Genomic DNA, 12525 nt, shown 5'->3' with positions numbered 1-12525 from the left:
GTGTATTAAGAAAGTGGGTAGGCATGGTGGGTAGGCACAGCCAACCGAAGCGATTTACCAACAGCAGCAGAGGAATGTTATCTTGCAATGATGCTGACAGCTTCTGCAGTGAGGAACAGGAATGCGGTCTGGCAAATCCAGGAGGTTACCTGAGAGGAGATGGCATAGTCCCTGCATTTCTCTACGCCTCTGAAACCTCTCCTTGCTGCTAAACACTGTCCCTGGCAGACAGGAAACCTGTCCCTATACTAACCACTCACTCAATGCGTGCCAAATCAGGGAACTGAGGACCTCAAATAGGCTCTGCCCTCATCCAAGATGGCTGCAGAGGTCACAAGGGGCTCGGCCAATCAGATAACTGTTTCCCTGGTGACCACAGGAAATTATAGAGGAACTAAGTTCCTCATGACTTCCTTTCCCTTCTGCATTGCCACATCAGTTGAGCGCCACCTACAGTGGGGAAAACAGAGTGCACCTGCCACATTCACTTAATAGGATCTCTAAAATGTTTTATTTGCATTTTTATTCCTTTATGCATTTAGGCAATTTATGAAATGGGTCAGACAAGGTCATGGCATGCCGTAAACAAGTAGAGTTAAAATAGAAGCCAAAGTCAGTAACTGGAAAAACAGGTATGCAAGAATGTAGAAACAAACACAGACTGAAGCTTTGGACTAGAAAATGAACCTATTGCTTAGGCCATGGGTGTTGGCCTGAGCACCGCCAAATAGTGAAGTGGACTGATAGGCTGGGAAGGGACTAGCTAGCCAGTTGCTATATCAGTCAGCAGGTGGGATCTGGCGGCGGTGGATGTACCAATTTGTCCTGTGCACCAAGGTAGGAAAAACCACATGTTGGTAGAACTACAAGTAGCAGATCATCTCTGACACACTAGAAAGTCCAGAGATAGCATTGGCCACATATACCATTCCCCAAAATATGATTTTATTTTTCCCAGAAGTCAACCAGTATGAAAAATGAATGCCATTTCAGAAGATACAAATGGCTACAGACAAAATTGCAAGCAGTGGATTATTCATTGCATGACCCACGAGTGAATGTCTTGATAGCTGTGGATCGAAATTTGGCCGGTTCAGTAATGATCAGCAGAAATTCGATTTATGTGTGGCCACTACAGTTGAACAGAAATTGATCTACTAATTGACTTCTGTTCAACCACCCTGTCAGATAAAAGTCGCTTGGTCAGCAGCATGCACAGCTGAGTGTACATTCTTTCTACAGAAGACTGTAAGCAAGCAGATACGTTTATTTTAGTGCAGAAGGATCTTGTCCCCTTGGATAGAACATTGTCTTCCAAGACACCTTGATAGACCCTGTTTCTAGCGTGATGTGCCCCTATGACGCTGTTTGCCTCTGGCCTGATGGCACTGTGGACAGCTTGTCCCCTGGCATGTTCTTTTATTCTTTCTCCTTCTTTCTAAATCTCACCTCCATTTTCTCCACCATGTTTGATTTTTGATATTGTCAATATTAGCTGATGACCCTCTGCACTGACAATACCTTTCACTTTGGGAAGAGAGCATCACTTACTGATGATCAATTACCCTGAATGCTGGAAAGGGCTTATTTCTGCCATATCTGGACTGAAAAATAAGCAAAGACAAGGGTAGCTGTGGATTGTGTGTAGACATACTTTATAGAAAAATCGACAACACTGGCATAAAATCATACATTTATTACACAATGATTAAAATGACACAAGTAGAAAATACTGCGAATCATAATATATGTATATTTTAGGTTACCGTATTTTTCGGACCATAAGGCGCACTTAAAATCCTTAAATTTTCTCACAAATCGACAGTGCGCCTTATAATGCGGTGCGCCTAATGTATGGCTGTGGTTTCCCCTTCTTCTCCCAGTGACCTAGAACTGATTTATGTGGTACACGGCGCTCAAAAATCTGTCAGTGTTTTAGCACGGCCTTGGTAAGCTACGAAGCTGCACTGCTTTGATTGAGCATTACCGCCATCGTAGTCAGGAGGTGTGTGCATACCCGCTGCCCAAAAAATGGCTCCTGTTAAGAGACATGCTTACGAAGCGGATTTCAAACTCAATGCCATCAGTCACGCACTACAACATGGAAATAGAGCAGCTGCGAGAGAATTCAACATTAATGAATCAATGGTACGGAAGTGGAGGAAGCAATAAGACGCCCTGCGCCAGGTAAAGAAGACCAAACTGAGTTTCCGAGGAAACAAAGCAAAATGGCCACAATTGGAGGACAAAATTGAACAGTGGGTTATTGAACAGAGAACCGCAGGTAGAAGCGTCTCCACTGTCTCTATTCGACTCAAAGCAACAGCGATAGCACGCGACATGGAGATCAACGACTTTCGAGGAGTTCCCTCTTGGTGCTTCCGTTTTATGAAAAGGCGTAATCTCTCCATTCGCACAAGAACTACCATCTCGCAGCAACTGCCAAAGGATTACGAAGAAAAGCTGACCATTTTCCGCACCTACTGCAAGAACAAGATCAATGAAAAGAAGATCCGGCCAGAACACATCACCAACATGGACGAGGTCCCCCTTACCTTCGATATCCCCGTAAACCGTACTGTCGAGAAAACAGGGACCAGTACGGTATCTATACGCACTATGGGAAACGAGAAGTCATCCTTCACTGTAGTTCTCGGTTGCCAGACTAATGGCCAGAAACTACCACCCATGGTAATTTTTAAGCGGAAGACTTTGCCAAAAGAAAAGTTTCCGGTTGGCGTCATCATCAAGGTTAACCCGAAGGGCTGGATGGACGAGGAGACGATGAGTGAGTGGCTGAGAGAGGTTTACGTCAAGAGACCGGATGGCTTTTTCCACAAATCTCCGTCCCTATTGATCTGTGACTCCATGCGCACCCATCTGACCGATACTGTCAAAACCCAAGTGAAGAAAACTAATTCGGTGCTTGCCATCATTCCGGGTGGATTAACCAAAGAACTCCAGCCGCTAGATATTGGTGTCAACAGATCATTTAAAGTTAAATTGCGAGCTGCGTGGGAGCATTGGATGACAGAAGGCGAACGCACATTCACCAAGACAGGGAGGCAACGCCGAACGAGTTACGCCACTATCTGCCAGTGGATCGTGGATGCCTGGGCGAAGGTATCAGTCTCCAGTGTCATCCGAGCTTTCAGGAAGGCCGGAATTATCACTGAACAGCTAAGTAACAGCAACGCCACTGACTCCGATAGTGATGATAATAATGAGAGGGATCCGGACGTGCTTGATGCCGAAATCGCCCAACTGTTAAACTCAGACACTGAAGATGAAGACTTTGATGGATTTGTGGTAGAGGAATAAGCTGAAACAGTGAGTGTATTGTTTTGTATTGTATTTCACTGAACAATGTTGAGAGTTATTGTTAAAAAACATTTTATGGTTATTGTGAAAGAGTTGAATTAAGAGTTGAATAAAGTTTGACTTATCAGAGTTTTGTTTCATTTAATGCGCCTTATAACCCGGTGCGCCTTATGTATGGAAAAAAACACGTTAGCGGTCGATCATTGATACTGCGCCTTATACTGTAATCTGGTGCGCCTTATAGTCGCGAAAATACGGTATATTGGCTGAAAAAGATTCAAGAAAATCGATATGCAAACTCAACGCATTTTGAATATTTTGTTTCAGGAGTACATTTAAGTGGAATCAAAATGTTGTAACCCCCCAACACTTGTTTTTAAACATAAACCAATACATAGTATAATGCTGGAATCATCATCCAAAGGAAGACCTCTATCTCATAGGAGGAATTCACATGGAGGAGCTGGGTGAACTATTGTTCATTAAATTGTGTAGGTCTCCAACACAGTGATCACATAACACCATTAAAATACAGAGGGAGAGAACCAGCGCTATGGATAATATCCCAGAGACTTTTAAATTACATAGGTTGCAGCCACCAACCAACCCCTAAGAAATAGGGGTCAAATATCATATAGAGGGGGGAGGCAGTTGGAAACGGTGCTACCTTTTATAAATATAGTAAAACAGCCAGTGATCCAGACCATATGATTAAAAAAATGTGCAATTTAGGTGCCAGTGCAAAGGTTAATGTGTATGCAAGAATTAACGTGCAAATAAAAATTGTAAAGTATATGGCCGGATAATTAAAAGATAACAAAGTTCTGGTGAATATATTTAATTGATGTGACAAGATAGGGTATTGTGTATATATACAATAAATGCTTAATAAATATTGGTGAAAGAAGTGTCCACGAATGTGCTTTATCAAAATGAAAAATAAAAGGTAAAAAGTGGTGATGGTGAGCTACAGTTGCTTAAATCCCAACTTCCACTAGAGGTCGCACTCACCCCTCAGCAAAGGTAATGATCCTGGCTGCAGAGGGTAAGGCAAAATGAAACTTCCCAGATCAGGCACCAATCTATCCTTACGGACCGGTGGATCCCATCTGAGTATTAAGCAAAACACCTCATAGCGTAGTATGTAATGTCAAATTACAAAAGGGAGCAGCAGTGACTCACGGTTAAGCTGTAGCAGATCGATTCAGAACGTGTTTGCAGCGCCGGGGAGCTTCCGCGTTCCACACACGGCGAGCTGCAGACCGGAAGTGACGTTGACGTATGGTTCCGCCCTACGCGTTTCGTCATTGGGCGTCTACGGGAACGGTGTCTGTCAATCAACTTCTCAGTCCTTATATAGCCGGAAATATCCCCGCAGCCAATCATGCGTCCGCCTGCATATTGGCGCTCCAGCTCGGTTCACAGGGGACATTTCAGTACGCCCAGTGTCCACCGGCCAGCTTAAGGATATAATCAACGGCTTTCACATCATCATGCTCGATCAGACTGCCGCACACATTCAGGACTAGACAAACAATCCTTTTAATAAACATGAAGAAATAAAAAATTAAAATATAAAGACGTATTCATCGGAAGGAACAGATGAATACTGTAAACTATTAGTGTTTCCAAAAAAAATTTAAAAATGGCAATACTTGATATTAAGTATTAAAAGCAAAAAAAGCATAATGTGATGTTGGATGAGAAGGTGAAAATTTGTTGTTTAAAACGAAGGCAAAAAACAAGTATCACACTTGCATAACTGGGTAATTATATACAATTTCCATAGAGATTATATATAATAATTCATCATAATGTTGGATGAGAAGGTCAGAAAAGGTAGTGTGTTATTATATTTAATTTATCAATCTGATTGGTGTTTTCATTGGAGGCAGATTATGGAGAATTCTGTGTAGCAAGAGGATTTGATTATTAAAAATATATAGGTAGTTGTTATAAGACCAAATGTTGCTCAGGGGCAAATATTTTAAGGTAAAAAATAAGTATTTTAAAATACTGTAGTACGAACCTTAATAAGATGGACGGACCTGAAAAAGAAACTTGGAAGACATTTTTGTAAAAATCATGGTGATGTTGGATGAAAAAGTCAAAGATTAAAATTATGAATTTATATAAATAAATCATAACCATAGTGATGTTAAAGTGTTCATAGTGAATGGTGAACACCTAGTTGACAATATGTGTAAAATAAAAAAATTGGTGAACAACATATAGGTGATTATAACACCATTCACTTGATGTCGGATAGATTCTGTGGTCCAGAAGATCAGTAATCCACAACAAATCTTTAACCGCTTGCCGACCGCCGTACGACTATTTACTCCGGCAGTCAGCCCCTCACAGGCAAAGTGACGTAGTACTACGTCGCTAGCCTGTGAGGGTCTCGGGAGCTCCAGCTCCCGCGCGGTCACGGACCCCCCTGCGCTTGTGACCGGCGGACCCGATAGTCCGCCGGTCACTCGCGATCGTCGGTGGAGAGGGAGAAAGGCAGGCGGCTAATGTAAACACAGCCGCCTGTCATTCTCCCCTGTGTAGGAATAGTGATCATACGGTTCTACTATGTAGGACCGTTGATCACTGTTCCTACACCTCAAGCCACAGCCAATCACAGTTAGAATCACGCCCCTAAGGACACACATAACCCCTCCCTCTCAAAAAAGTTAACCCCCTCACTGCCAGTGTAATTTTACAGTAACAGTGCATATTTATAGCACTGATTACTGCAGTAATGTCACTGGTAACCCCAAAAGTGTCAAAAATGTCAGTCAAGGGTCCGATCTGTCCGCCGCAATGTCACAGTACCGCAAAAAAAAAATCGCAGATCGCCACCATTACGCGTTAAAAAAAAAAAACAACAAAAATGACAAAAATCTTTCCCTTTGTTAGTAAACGTGATAACTTTTGCGCAAACCAATCAAAATACGCTTTTTGCGATTTTTTTTTTACCAAACATAGGTAGCATAAAACAAATTGGCCGAAAATGTTAAAAAATTTTGATTTTTACATTTTTTTGGGGGGAATTTCATATAAAAAAATGTGAAAAATATTGTTATTTTTGCAAAATTGATGCTCTTTTTTTGTTTATAGCGCATTATCAAAAAATCGCACAGGTGATCAAATACCACCAAAAGAAAGCTCTGTTTGTGGGATAAAAAGGACGTCAAATTCGTTTCGGTACATCGTCGCACGACTGCGCAATTGTCCGTTAAAGTCACGCAGTGCCGAATCGCAAAATAGGCCCTGGTCAGGAAGGGGGTAAAATCTTCCGGGGCTTAAGTGGTTAAGTATAAACTATAAGTATGAAGGTGTCAGTGCTGGGATAAGGCCATCCAGCTCCTAGGGCAAAGATGCCAAACTGCGCACCCCCCCTCTTCTTTTAAGGTTAGAGTCAGGGCGCCCACATCCCTGCAATCGACCATTGCACCCAGGGCAGCCGGCCCTCCTGCCCACCCCTTGTCCCGGCCATGCATTCCTGGAAACCCCTCCTAATACTAAAGGCAAAAACAGGTCTCCCGTATATCTTAACATGTTTGGTAAGGTAGATAACAGGATCATCAAAGGGGTAACACACCTGGTCTCAGGTTAAACTTGTATTATAAACCTCATGTGAATGTAGACATATAGCACATCTTGTTCTGGTAACATTACTGATTATTGTTTAGGAAATTTTCACTTTATATTTGTGAACAATACAGCTGCAAACCCAAAACGTGGGGGTAACCGTAACTAGTGTTTATATATATTTTTGCAGAAATGTACAACTTTAACTTTGTGAAGTTATAGACTTATGATGTCCGCTGTTGAAACAGAGATGGTTTTATTTTGTATCCAATTTAACAATCGCTAAAAAAAACGTATGGACAATAAAATAAAATCAGTATGTTATAATTCAGCTTTATGTGATGGCCGGTCTGTTGTGCAGCAATGAGATTGGCTTTACTAGCAGAGAACGTTGATAGAATTCAGTTTCTGTTGACTCTTGCATTTTCCTCTTTTTACAAAGGGAAGTCTGTGAAACCACAGATCCCAGCAGCCCTGTAGGCTGGAAGACTTGAGAGCAGCTGCATGTAAACAGCCGTCATAAGACTGGAGTCAGGAGTGAAGGTGGTGCCCTGAAGAACTTGCTAGAGAGAGGAAGGGAGACAGACAGACAAGAGGTTGTACAGTCATCGTCACCTGCTAAGGGGGACAAAACTACAGAAGGTAAGTCACTGTCTCATCTGTATTAATGAATAAAGTCACATTCTAGGTTTTATTGTAACTAGGAAGGACATAGTTAATATAGGCAGCTTCTGATATAAAATAGAGACACGCTAGCTTCCAAGGCTTCTGCATTTCACACTTTCCTGACCGGTCTAAACTTTTCATTTACGTTTTATTAAAAAATCATTGTCATTATTGTTAATTCTAGTATCCCTTCTGCCATAGGTGTGCACAGCCTATTGCATTAGGGTGTGCACCTCAAAGCTCAAACACTTATGTGTGTGCATGTTCTGACGGTGTCAGTAGGGCAGAGATTGGTGTCAGTAGGGCAGAGATTGGTGTCAATAGGGCAGAGATTGGTGTCAGTAGGGCAGTGTTCGGTGTCAGTAGGGCAGAGATTGGTGTCAGTAGGGCAGTGTTCGGTGTCAGTAGGGCAGAGATTGGTGTCAGTAGGACAGTGGACGTTGTCAGTAGAGCAGTGGACGTTGTCAGTAGGGCAGAGATTGGTGTCAGTAGAGCAGTGGACGTTGTCAGTAGGGCAGAGATTAGTGTCAGTAGGACAGTGGACATTGTCAGTAGGGCAGAGATTGGTGTCAGTAGGGCAGTAGACGGTGTCAGTAGGGCTGAAATTGGTGTCAGTAGGACAGAGATTGGTGTCCTTAGGGCAGTGGACGGTGTCAGTAGGGCAGAGATTGGTATTCTTAGGGCAGTGGACGGTGTCAGTAGGGCAGAGATTGGTGTCCTTAGGGCAGTGGACGGTGTCAGTAGGGCAGAGATTGGTGTCAGTAGGGCAGTAGACGGTGTCAGTAGGGCTGAGATTGGTGTCAGTAGGGCAGAGATTGGTGTCAGTAGGGCAGTAGACGGTGTCAGTAGGGCTGAGATTGGTGTCAGTAGGACAGTGGACATTGTCAGTAGGGCAGAGATTGGTGTCCTTAGGGCAGTGGACGGTGTCAGTAGGGCAGAGATTGGTGTCAGTAGAACAGTGGAAGGTGTCAGTAGAGCAGTGGCTGGTGTCAGTAGGGCAGAGATTGGTGTCAGTAGAGCAATGGACGGTGTCAGTAGGGCAGAGATTGGTGTCAGTAGGGCAGAGGACGGTGTCAGTAGGGCAGAGATTGGTGTCAGTAGGGCACTGGACGGTGTCAGTAGGGCAGAGATTGGTGTCCTTAGGGCAGTGGACAATGTCAGTAGGGCAGAGATTGGTGTCAGTAGGGCAGTGGACGGTGTCAGTAGGGCAGTGGACGGTGTCAGTAGGGCAGAGATTTGTGTCAGTAGAGCAGTGGACGGTGTCAGTAGGGCAAGATTGGTGTCAGTAGGGCAGAGGATGGTGTCAGTAGGGCAGAGATTGGTGTCAGTAGGGCAGTGGACGGTGTCAGTAGGGCAGAGATTGGTGTCAGTCGGGCAGAGATTGGTGTCAATAGGGCAGAGATTGGTGTCAGTAGGGCAGTGTTCGGTGTCAGTAGGGCAGAGATTGGTGTCAGTAGGGCAGTGTTCGGTGTCAGTAGGGCAGAGATTGGTGTCAGTAGGACAGTGGACGTTGTCAGTAGAGCAGTGGACGTTGTCAGTAGGGCAGAGATTGGTGTCAGTAGAGCAGTGGACGTTGTCAGTAGGGCAGAGATTAGTGTCAGTAGGACAGTGGACATTGTCAGTAGGGCAGTAGACGGTGTCAGTAGGGCTGAAATTGGTGTCAGTAGGACAGAGATTGGTGTCCTTAGGGCAGTGGACGGTGTCAGTAGGGCAGAGATTGGTATTCTTAGGGCAGTGGACGGTGTCAGTAGGGCAGAGATTGGTATTCTTAGGGCAGTGGACGGTGTCAGTAGGGCAGAGATTGGTGTCCTTAGGGCAGTGGACGGTGTCAGTAGGGCAGAGATTGGTGTCAGTAGGGCAGTAGACGGTGTCAGTAGGGCTGAGATTGGTGTCAGTAGGGCAGAGATTGGTGTCAGTAGGGCAGTAGACGGTGTCAGTAGGGCTGAGATTGGTGTCAGTAGGACAGTGGACATTGTCAGTAGGGCAGAGATTGGTGTCCTTAGGGCAGTGGACGGTGTCAGTAGGGCAGAGATTGGTGTCAGTAGAACAGTGGAAGGTGTCAGTAGAGCAGTGGCTGGTGTCAGTAGGGCAGAGATTGGTGTCAGTAGAGCAATGGACGGTGTCAGTAGGGCAGAGATTGGTGTCAGTAGGGCAGAGGACGGTGTCAGTAGGGCAGAGATTGGTGTCAGTAGGGCACTGGACGGTGTCAGTAGGGCAGAGATTGGTGTCCTTAGGGCAGTGGACGATGTCAGTAGGGCAGAGATTGGTGTCAGTAGGGCAGTGGACGGTGTCAGTAGGGCAGTGGACGGTGTCAGTAGGGCAGAGATTTGTGTCAGTAGAGCAGTGGACGGTGTCAGTAGGGCAAGATTGGTGTCAGTAGGGCAGAGGATGGTGTCAGTAGGGCAGAGATTGGTGTCAGTAGGGCAGTGGACGGTGTCAGTAGGGCAGAGATTGGTGTCAGTCGGGCAGAGATTGGTGTCAATAGGGCAGAGATTGGTGTCAGTAGGGCAGTGTTCGGTGTCAGTAGGGCAGAGATTGGTGTCAGTAGGGCAGTGTTCGGTGTCAGTAGGGCAGAGATTGGTGTCAGTAGGACAGTGGACGTTGTCAGTAGAGCAGTGGACGTTGTCAGTAGGGCAGAGATTGGTGTCAGTAGAGCAGTGGACGTTGTCAGTAGGGCAGAGATTAGTGTCAGTAGGACAGTGGACATTGTCAGTAGGGCAGAGATTGGTGTCAGTAGGGCAGTAGACGGTGTCAGTAGGGCTGAAATTGGTGTCAGTAGGACAGAGATTGGTGTCCTTAGGGCAGTGGACGGTGTCAGTAGGGCAGAGATTGGTATTCTTAGGGCAGTGGACGGTGTCAGTAGGGCAGAGATTGGTGTCCTTAGGGCAGTGGACGGTGTCAGTAGGGCAGAGATTGGTGTCAGTAGGGCAGTAGACGGTGTCAGTAGGGCTGAGATTGGTGTCAGTAGGGCAGAGATTGGTGTCAGTAGGGCAGTAGACGGTGTCAGTAGGGCTGAGATTGGTGTCAGTAGGACAGTGGACATTGTCAGTAGGGCAGAGATTGGTGTCCTTAGGGCAGTGGATGGTGTCAGTAGGGCAGAGATTGGTGTCAGTAGAACAGTGGAAGGTGTCAGTAGAGCAGTGGTTGGTGTCAGTAGGGCAGAGATTGGTGTCAGTAGAGCAATGGACGGTGTCAGTAGGGCAGAGATTGGTGTCAGTAGGGCAGAGGACGGTGTCAGTAGGGCAGAGATTGGTGTCAGTAGGGCACTGGACGGTGTCAGTAGGGCAGAGATTGGTGTCCTTAGGGCAGTGGACGATGTCAGTAGGGCAGAGATTGGTGTCAGTAGGGCAGTGGACGGTGTCAGTAGGGCAGTGGACGGTGTCAGTAGGGCAGAGATTTGTGTCAGTAGAGCAGTGGACGGTGTCAGTAGGGCAAGATTGGTGTCAGTAGGGCAGAGGATGGTGTCAGTAGGGCAGAGATTGGTGTCAGTAGGGCAGTGGACGGTGTCAGTAGGGCAGAGATTGGTGTCAGTCGGGCAGAGATTGGTGTCAGTAGAGCAGTGAACGGTGTCAGTAGGGCAGAGATTTGTGTCAGTAGGGCAGAGATTGGTGTCAGTAGGGCAGTAGACGGTGTCAGTAGGGCAGAGGTTGGTGTCAGTAGGGCAGTGGACGTTGTCAGTAGAGCAGTGGGCGGTGTCAGTAGAGCAGTGGATGGTGTCAGTAGGGCAGAGGACAGTGTAAGTAGGGCCGAGGACGGTGTCAGTAGGGCAGAGATTGGTGTCAGTAGTGTACTGGACGGTGTCAGTAAGGCAGAGATTGGTGTCAGTAGGGCAGAGATTGGTGTCAGTAGGGCAGTGGACGGTGTCAGTAGGGCAGAGATTGGTGTCAGTAGGGCAAAGATTGGTGTCAGTAGGGCAGTGGACGTTGTCAGTAGGGCAGAGATTGGTGTCCTTAGGGCAGTGGACAGTGTTAGTAGGGCAGAGATTGGTGTCAGTAGGGCAGAGGACAGTGTCAGTAGGGCAGTGGACGGTGTCAGTAGGGCAGAGATTGGTGTCAGTAGGGCAGTAGACGGTGTCAGCAGGGCAGAGATTGGTGTCAGTAGGGCAGTGGACGGTGTCAGTAGGACAGAGATTGGTGTCAGTAGGGCAGAGACTGGTGTCAGTAGGGCAGTGGACGGTGTCAGTAGAGCAGTGGACGGTGTCAGTAGAGCAGTGGTCGGTGTCAGTCGAGTAGAGATTGGTGTCAGTAGGGCAGAGACTGGTGTCAGTAGGGCAGTGGACGGTGTCAGTAGGGCAGAGATTGGTGTCAGTAGGGCAGTAGACGTTGTGTCAGCAGGGCAGAGATTGGTGTCAGTAGGGCAGTGAACGGTGTCAGTAGGACAGAGATTGGTGTCAGTAGGGCAGAGACTGGTGTCAGTAGGGCAGTGGACGGTGTCAGTAGAGCAGTGGTCGGTGTCAGTCGAGTAGAGATTGGTGTCAGTAGGGCAGAGACTGGTGTCAGTAGGGCAGTGGACGGTGTCAGTAGAGCAGTGGACAGTGTCAGTAGGGCAGAGATTGGTCTCAGTAGGGCAGTGGACGGTGTCAGTAGGGAAGAGATTGGTTTCAGTAGGGCAGTAGATAGTGTCAGTAGTTTTTATTTGTATTATTTTATTTTTTATAATTTTTAATAATAATAAGTATAATTTTTTTTTCTTTATTTTTTACACTTTTTATCTCCTCCTCCTCCAAACCTCCCCCCGTTAGGGGGCTTTGGTTAAATATCAGCGGTTTAAACAGGGGGAATCGGTGCCACACAGGGTGATTAGGGTGTGCCCAGGCAAACCTTGCACACCCGATGCAGACGCCTATGCCTTCTGCATAATTTGACATTTGCTATTGCATTTGTATGCCTTGTTCTAAATAGGTCTGTGGTTACCTACAACCAACCAATCACAAATCATCATTCAGCACAAATATTT

General features: G+C 46.1%; 1 protein-coding gene across 1 annotated transcript in view; it reads left to right on the top strand.

The window, feature by feature from the left end:
* The first annotated feature begins 7374 nt into the window (after positions 1 to 7374).
* The window catches only part of PLEKHB2 (pleckstrin homology domain containing B2), a 72175-nt gene continuing 67024 nt past the window's right edge, over positions 7375 to 12525 (top strand). The window contains exon 1 of the mRNA XM_082252209.1: positions 7375 to 7545. The gene's annotated coding sequence lies outside the window, so the exon portion shown is untranslated. The remainder of the gene's footprint in view (positions 7546 to 12525) is intronic.

Source organism: Pelophylax lessonae (assembly GCF_965119305.1).
Source record: "Pelophylax lessonae genome assembly, chromosome: 3".
Classification (NCBI taxonomy): Eukaryota; Metazoa; Chordata; class Amphibia; order Anura; family Ranidae; genus Pelophylax; species Pelophylax lessonae.
This window is presented reverse-complemented; position numbering and strand designations above follow the sequence as displayed.